The sequence below is a fragment of the Ambystoma mexicanum genome, chromosome 7q (assembly GCF_040938575.1).
Source record: "Ambystoma mexicanum isolate Mex_15411 chromosome 7q, UKY_AmexF1_1, whole genome shotgun sequence".
Taxonomy (NCBI): Eukaryota; Metazoa; Chordata; class Amphibia; order Caudata; family Ambystomatidae; genus Ambystoma; species Ambystoma mexicanum.
In genome coordinates, this window is record NC_090941.1 from 756,265,142 (window position 1) to 756,274,361 (window position 9,220).

The 9,220-nt window shown below is 44.5% G+C and overlaps 1 long non-coding RNA gene across 1 annotated transcript in view; it reads left to right on the plus strand.

Moving 5' to 3' along the window:
• The window catches only part of LOC138528765 (uncharacterized), a 790,960-nt gene that overhangs the window by 127,236 nt on the left and 654,504 nt on the right, over positions 1-9,220 (plus strand). The window lies entirely within an intron of this gene.

Below are 9,220 nucleotides of genomic sequence, written 5' to 3' on the forward strand. Positions count from 1 at the left end.
TTAGGCCTAGTTTAAATGAGCCGGAAGGCCAGTTCCTATCAGATATTGATGGACATGCATCTTTAGTTAGATTTAAAAATATACTAGCAGACACTTCTGATGAGGAGGGCTCCTAAAATCAGAGAATCAGGGAGTTAGACTGGCAGAAACATAAACTACAAAGCGACCACTTGGTCCACTTTGCAGACAGAGAAGAACTAGAGTCCAGGCCTCAAAAGAGCATCTTGGAAACCTCCACCCAGTCGGGGAGGGGCGTGGGGGGTGTTCTCCACCACACCCGGGAGAAGGGTGGCGGAAGGTAAGTACTCCCCTGTGCAAAAGGGGGAGCCCAAGGGAAGTGACCCAGAGAGCCCACAGCGCCACAGGGGAAGAGACCAGACCCCATCATTCTGGGACGGACTCCCAGTCTCAGGGAGGCAGGGAGCGCCAAGAGGACAGGGAGTGGACCACAAATAGTAGCGTCTCTGAGTCTGAGTTCGAATGGACTTAGGTGCAGTGGAAAAAAAAGCTGTCAAATAAAGGAGAACTCTTGTAAAAGAACCAATTCTGCAAATACAAGACATCAGAAGTTTCATGACTCCCTACCACAAAAATGCAAAATACTCAGTATGGGAGCATCTGGCACTGTATGACTAGATGATGACGTCATTTGGCATCAAAAATGATCATAATTCCATGGAGTTTATCAAGTGGACATTCTCCCCGAAATACTCCAACTTCTTTGCTGGGCTGAAGGATCAAAATCATTCAAGATGGTCTACCTACAAGGCAGCCATCTTGAAACACTTCTCAGTGCGCAGGAATCCTCAGGAGGACAGCAAGGCAGCCTACAACTTGCAGTGCGGAAAGGATCAGACACCTAGAGAGTTTGTGCAGGAACTGAAGCAGGCATTTGTCCAGACCTCTACACGGGTGCGCACCAATAGTAAGGAGTTCATTAATACTTACTTTCATGCCCTCCCTAAGTATATCATGACCCAATTGGCAAGGGACTTCCATGATCAAAGGGCCCTGGATTGGGTAATAGAACAGGCTACCTGGATCTATGAGGTCCAAAAGCAGGTTGAAAACAAAAACAATCCCAAAAATGCCAAACCATCCAACACCCCTTTGCTGCCAAGCTGGCGGACGTTAAAAATACCCCCATCCTGGACTTAGAAATAGGGGGGCCTAAAAATACTCCTCCCTCTAATGAGCCAAATGAGAGGCAGAGGAGACCCTCTCATCAATCCCAAACGGGTGGTAGCCAGGCAGGGTATCCCACAAATGCGTCACCTGACTCTGCCACCTACATTAGCCCGAGGTACAAGGGTAACAGACTCATCTTGGGGCATGTATGGACTCCGCGGACACAAGGGTGGGATCCAATCAGGTAAGTCCAACCCCACGAAACTTCCCTCCAAACTTCCCGCAGGAAGAATATAATATTCCACCCTCCAACTTAAGTTTCTTCCCTAGGTACCCACCAAACCCCAACCTCTAGAATAATCCTCCGCTCTCTCCCTACTTTCAGGATTCTAGACCCCAAATCCGGGAGAAGGGAGACCAAGGATGGAGGGCTACCAGGGAAACCTTCAATACCCAAGTTACTCTGGGGGAAGGGACAGCTACCCTACCCGTGAGAAGCAAAGGTATGACCCTAGACCCCCATACCAACCAGAGAGGATGTTGTAACTAGAGCGCCAAGTCCAAGGTCTGACCCAAAATCCGAGTCACATGTTGAGGGCTCAGCAGGGCCCTCAAATGAACATTGCTTCTGAGAACAGCTCAAACCCTGGGTCCGGTAACCCGGAGAAATAACGGGGAAAAAGCCCAGACAACCAACAGGTTCCAGAGGAGGAGGCCCAGGGGATAGGGAGATACAAAGCCCTAGAGGAAGCTTCCTTTCTCACCTGAGAAAAACCCCTAGAAACTTCGGAACCTGACTCAAATCTCCTACCCCCGAAAATCTGCAACCTAAGGAACAGAGGATAAGTAGGAGAAATCAAAGGACAAAGAACGTCCATTTCGTGGAGGAAGTCTGCGTCATCCAGTTTGAAGAGGAAGAATCCCTGGAGGATTCAGGGAAGAACATTTTCTCTTTCAGGGATGCAGGGATTCCTCCCAAGGAAAAATGGTTCCCAAAAGAACTTAACTTAGACTAGGTAAGTATGGGGACTGACCCAGAACCACCAATTCCTGAACCCCAAAAATGTCATCTAGAGGACTCGGAAATCCAGGCAGGATCCTCCCCCCAAACCGGTTCAAGTGACTGTCTCCAGGAAAAGGGGGACAGCACAGAATCAGGGGGAAAAGGGGATTCCCAAATCCCACCAATCTCTGGGTGCCAAATTTTTGTTACAGATTTCCAAACTCCGACCCAGAAAATTGCCCAAGATCACACAGTGTCGGAGTTCAAAATAAAGAAATGAACTGCCAAGCTGGCCCAAAATGCACATTTCCTTTGCCCCCTTGAGGAGAGGCAAGGCAGATTTTATGCCTCAGTCAAGGTACAGGGCCAAGGTCCATTTTCAGCACTGGTCGATACAGGATACCAAGCCACCCTTCTGTCCAAAAAGGCATTTGACCAAATCAATTCAGGAAGAAGGGAGAGCCACCAAATTCCCCTCACATCTCTTCCTGGACAACTCCAAAACCTCAACGGAAATTACATTCCCGTTGAGGGGACTGTGGATCTGGAGATCAAAATTGGGCAACATAGGGTGAAACACCTGGTCATAGTCATCAATCCAGAGGGCACACCTTGTCTCCTGGGAATAACCTCCTTCAGAGGTTGTCACCCCTAATAGACTGTGTGACAAAGGTCCTCTGGACAATGACTAACCGGCCAATAAGACAGAGACAAAGCATAAACCTATGTTAGTCTACATGGCACATGCCACATGGTTGAGCAGCGGTCTGACCAAATCGAATTCCACTTTAGTAACAATCAAGTCCCAGACATCATTGTCATCTCTGTAGGAGAACAAACTGGTGATGGTAACCCTTCTCCATTTTTGAAACTCAGCCTTCCTCCCACTTTCAAGTGGCATTCCACACCCGAAGGAAATACCCTGAAATGTTATACTGATCCACAATTTGAAGAAAACCCAAATCCCATGACATGAGGTTTCACAAGACAAAAACATCTCTGGATTTGTTTGTGTCCCCATGCAGAGGCGACATGGTCTGACAATTTGGGCTGAACTGTTCCTATTTCAGGCTGGGCAAATTCTGATTTGCAGATGGTGGTCACCTTCTGAACTGGCACCAATGGGCTCACATACAATGGTTTGGAGGGTTGCGCAGAACAATTCTAGTGATTATGATTAACTCAAAAGATTCCATCCATCATCTTCTGCTTTTAACTTGAAATAAAACAGCCATGGGTTGAGCTAGTGTAAGAAAGGATCATGTCTACAAGATCTGATGGTGTTTTTGGACACTTGCCTGGATCAACTTTGTAATGACGTTAGGGTTTATCCTTATTGATATCTTGTCTTAATGCGACACATTGATGGGATATAACCGCCTGCAGGAGGAACCAAAGAATTTGAAGTGACTACTTTTAGAGAACATCCGTCAATCAAGACATGGGGGGTCATTACAGGTTTGCCGGTAACCCACCAGTAAACTGGCGGGTTACTGGAAAAACCCAGTGTTACTGCCGTTGCCGGCACCCGTAATATCTCAGTAAGCTCCCATACCAGTAGGACTGCATGGAATGGTTTTGCCCCAATCACCGGCACTGTAGTACCAGTGCCAATGATTGGGGCAATTCTTTGCCGCTAGGGGCCTGAACTCCAAGCAGGTCATGCATGCCAGTAGTTCAGTGCCCCTACCGGCAAACTCAGAATTTGCCGGTCAGGTAAAAGTGCTGGATCCGGTATTACGAGCAGTTTTCTCTGCATTTTTACTGGACCGGCACATTCGTAATGAGGCCCATAGCATTAAAATTGGGAATAACAGTTTAAGATCTTGGTAATGACCACACACTGCCAAGCTTTGCATACCGTGTTAAATAAAAGTAACCTATGAGTGGCAGTAAATGGCTGCAGTGTTGGAACTATGAGAAGGACCTTGCTGTAATATGTCTAAATCTAGATATGAGCAACACATTTCATTTCGTATAAAAAGGATATACAGCCCTTGGTTATGTTAGTACAAGAGGTATTGAAATTCAAAAAATAACAAAAAGGAAATTTAGGTTAGATGTGTGATGATTCATACCAAAGACCCTGGCCAGGGACCCTACTCATGTGGCCAAGGAAAGGCAGACTCTTCCTGACCCTGGGGGTGGTGTACTGCAGGAGGATCACATGGGATGGGACTCAGGTTAGGAGAACTGGGAGAACCCTCTAACCAACTTCCCTAATGATCCCATGGTCAAGGGGAGACTCTGAACTGCACAGGACGCGTGGTGGAAGCAGTGCTGTTACTGACCGTCCTTTCGGAGAGAGAAGCTCTCCTGGTCTGGTGTCCTACTCCGGTGGTTGGCGTTTACTGGAGTAATGCGAGGAGCGAGGCATGCTCCCTGTGTAGAAGGCGCTGGCCGTGGGAGTGTGAGCAGTCCTGTCAGATGCCCAGGGCCTGACGAGGGAAGGACCTGCAGCAGCGGGTCGAATGGAAGCGGAGGGAAAGTCCGGTGAGTTGGCCTTTATTAGGTAATCCCAGAGCGCGTGCCAGTAGATCTCTGGCTGCCAGTAATTCTTTTGAATACCAAACAAATGAATTAAAGTATTTTTGGCGCAACACTCAAACTGAGAGAGACCGAGTGGGGAAATATTGTAACCACCATTGCCAAAGTAAAGAGGGGCAATATTTGAGCAAGATGAATGTAATCTACAAAGCAGAAGATTATTTGAAAAGGAAAATAACAACCAGTTTTGTCTAAGCCAAAGAGGGGCAGTTATAAAAAAAAAGGGGATACAGTTTTCCTAAAGAGAGAAACTGAGCAGGAGACATTACCAGATGTTTATTTTTGGTGTAGAAGAAATTCAAAGGTGGCAGGAGAGAAGCCCCCTGTGTAGAAATCGCCAAGGGGAGAGGACAATAAACTGCATTGCCTGTGGCAAACAAATCAGTGGAACAAATAGTGTCAATGTGTAATGCACTATTATGCATGAAGTTGTGAACTCAAATGCTGTTGTTGAAAGGGTTTATAGTGATCATTTCGAAAACAATAATGTCGAAAGTCATTATTTCGGAAAAAAAATGTTGAAAAAAAATGTCGAATTTCTTTTTCAATACGTTTTTTTTCGAAATGGGGGGGTTCCCTTTCCAACCCCCCTTTTTTGATTTTTTTTTTTGTTTTACCCCTTTTTTTTTACTCCCGGACACCAAAATAAATATATAATTTTAAAAAAGTCATTCGACATTTTTTTTTTCGACATTTTTTTTTTCGACATTTTTTTTTTTCGACATTTTTGTCATTCGACATTTTTTTCTGGAAATTATGACTGACCACCATTGAAAGTTAGACTTTTTCAAGAGCAGTTTTCTTTTATTAATTTTCCACATTGAGGATCTTGGTATAGAAAGTGCAAGCCCCAACACAGAGTACTTATAGGAGTTTTATCTTGGCAGGTGAGTAAACCAGGAAAGGGACTATTAGTGGTTAGTCCAGGCAGGTTTGTGGAACAGGAAGAAGATAATTAAAGTACTGCAATGTGGTTGAAGGTTTTGGTGGATAGAAAGTGGCAGGTCCACCAATGTTTATGATGAACTGTGATAAAACCATCATGACAAGACATTATTGTTTATGAAGAAGAAATGTGAAAGTGTTTCTTTTTCAAAAATAAATTATATTGAATTCTGACTGGAAGTGTCAAGAGAAAGTCTTTTTTGTAGAGATTGTCCAAACGTTGGACAAACATTTTGAGTGATAAATCATTGTTTAACAATACAACAATCCAAGTACCAAGTGAAACACTCGGGAAGTGAAAATAACTTTGCGTTGCATTTGGCGCAGAACTTGGCTATTGAAAAGAACTTTCTTATTTGGAACTTTTGGTTTGGAAAACCATGCATTAATCCTGGGGAAGGGGAGCCGACCCCGGTTACAAGGATACATGGTTACAAAGCATATGTTTGAATATAACTGTAATTCTGTTGAGTATGAATGGCCATATGATACCTGTATAAAAGTGTTGTATTTACAAGTGTGAGGGGCAGATACCGTTTGACTTTCAAGTGTTTTCCTTTAGTCTTAGTTTGTCAGGCAGGGAAATCCTTGTTAGGTTAGGAACAGCAAGGCGTTTTTCTCATCCTTATCTGTATTAATATTTGTGAAAGTGTGTTTGTATGTTCGGGGTTGGCTCAAGCCCCATAACAGTTGGTGGACTGAATTGGCCAAGGTCATCATACCAGCCTGGGGAGTACTGGGGAAAGTGAAATGTTATCAACACCACCCATTCGCCATGCACAGGGGGGATCCAGCCCTGTACTATCAGTATAGGCGGTTTCGGAAGAGTGCCAATTGTGCGATTGTTGGATCCAGCCCCACAACAGTTGGTGGGCTGAGATTTTGGTCCGAGGTCAGCACGGTCTGGGATGAATGCCGATTTTGCGACCTTTCCAAAAATAGGAAGTCAGGACACAAGATCGGCATCCCAGTCTGGGGTGTACTGGTGGAAGTGGAATTTGACCAACCCCACCCATTCATCCTTCACAGGGTTGCAGCGGGGTCTGGCCCTGTACTATCAGTCTAGGTGATTTTGGGAGATTGCTGATTTTGCAATTTTTCAAAAATAGGAAGTTATGACACAATAAAACATGCACAGGGTTATAGCAAACCCTCACGTGCGTGTCAGCTACAGAACCGCCGAACACCAGGTGGTACCACTAGTTTTCCATACACATCACCCTACCTTGTGCTTCCACTGTACCACATCCTTGATGCCCCTTCATCCTCTGCTTACTTACAATTAAGTTTCATACCTCTGTTACCCTTTTGCGCCACCCCTTTAGTCTTTACTTACTTCCATTCCTTTACCTGGAATGCAACCCCTTTCCTTTACCCCTATTGACTAATTGCTTTTGACTCACCTCCTTCCATTGCCCTGGTTCACATGTGCATGGTAGATTACATGCATTTGCCATTCATGTTGTTCAAGACATGACAAGAGGTTGTGGTCTGGCACTTGATGGTAATTGTAGCTATGGGGTCCCACGGACAACACAGCAAAGGGCACTGGCCCTGATTCATGGATTATTTGCGCTGAAAAAAACGGGATTTGTGCGCCATTCTGCCCATGGGGATTTGCGGGCAGAATGCCACACAAATCACGTTTTTTTGGCCCGAATAATCCATGAATCAGGGACACTGAGTTTACTTGACATTTATTAGACTGACATGTTGCACTTTATTGTAAAGTTTGCTGCATATTTCAATTCATGGAAGCAGAGGTAACTGCGAGGGGTGTCATCCTGTCATATCATCCTGTCATATGGTGATGAGAGGGAGGAAGTGTGACCTATAATATGTTTTCAAGGAAGCAGAGGTGCTTTTCTTCAAACCACAACAGGTGAAAAGGATGGCATATCGGATGCCCACAGTCTCACAGCCTTTCACAGGAAATGCTTAAAAGGGACAATATTGACTATTATGTGCATAAAATATGACCAGTGATGTTATTATTCTACTAATAAGTAATACCTGACTGTTACATCCGTCTGTGCATGTTATTCAACTGTGCCCAAAAGTGAGTTCCACAAGCTACCACACTTGTAATATTCATGGTCATTTTCCAGGGTGCTATTAAACTCTTTTTTGTAATGAACTCAAAAGTGCTCAAGAATCTCATCAGAACCGAGCAGAAGCAGTCATATGGAATCAAGGCAAGGAAAAACTCTTATAAGATATGGAGTCTAACTTCATTGGCAAGAAGGATTTGTGGTAAGTGGCTATGAATTGCAATGGACCAAAGGTTTCTGGTGCACAGTGTAGCCAATGTTGACATCCCGGGTGACAGAATATGTAATTTAAATGCATTCTTAGCCAATGTGCAACATGAACGTGCACCAGTGGCCTACGCTCATTTCCATCTCACTGTGGAGGCCCACAGGTGGAGGCCACCAAGACACACCTGCAACATTGCTGAAATCAAGATGATTGCTGGACTAGATCTGGACAGAAGCCAGTAAGCCTTTCAAAACTCAGCTCATTCTAAACATGCTGGAATTTTAGGCATTTTCTCTTTTCATTGTTTTTTTGCACTTTGCACCTCTGGCCCTGGGAGAAATAGTCCAGCCAGCCTGGTGGGCAATTGACCCTTTGCCCCCCCATCCCGGTCCGCCTGTGCCATCTCTATATATTAAACCACCACTTTTCATCCATCAATATCCATGCACCTGTATTTAGCGCTGTAACCCTCTCCCTATGTCCCAGATGATTTGTGAAGTGATTTTGTGCATGTTTTATCCACACTGAAGGTGGGTAGAGAGTAGCTAGTTAGCTAACAGCAATAGGTAATTCTCAAACGTTGGGAAGTAGGTGCATTGATTAATGTTGCAATAGGTGGCAGAGTCCCATGGGTGAAATGATTTAACTGCTGGACAGAATTTTAGAAGTCATAGTATTGGGTTTGAGGTGGAAATGCCTGTATTCATGCTGTGTATTCGAACCCTGTTTTTTGTTAAGTGAGGAGATGGTTCGGATGTGTACAGGCACGATACAATAAGGTTTTGTTGTGATGTGGTTGCTTGACTGTACAGTGAAGAAAGAGTGCCACATGTTTGTAAAAACTCTTTTGACAGTAATGCAATCTCCACCTAGCCTGATCTGAACTGTATGGGCAAACAGATCTGCACCCTACACACACTACTGCAGGATGGCCTCCCTTCTGGGCATCTATAACAAACAATACCTACATGCACAGGGCACAAATAAAATGGCTACTTGTGAGAAAACTCTATCTACTTGTCCGTCTCACATTTCTGACCCCTCACAGATTGTAGGAAACCCATTCTAGCCATCTGGCAACCTAACATCTAGAACAACCTCCGATGCAAGGTTGTTACAATTAATTTTTAAGACTGTAGGGTTAAAAAAAACCTTCATAATATAAATAACTTAATTTTTGAATAGCACTTGCTACAACCCTCTTTGCTATTTACCTAACCTGTGACTAACAAGTGTTGCTATTGCAAAATGTAATGGAACAGAGTGTATCGACTATGGAAGGGTAAAAGGCAATTTTGGCAGAGACGGGACTTGAACCTGTGAACTGCAGGTGAAACG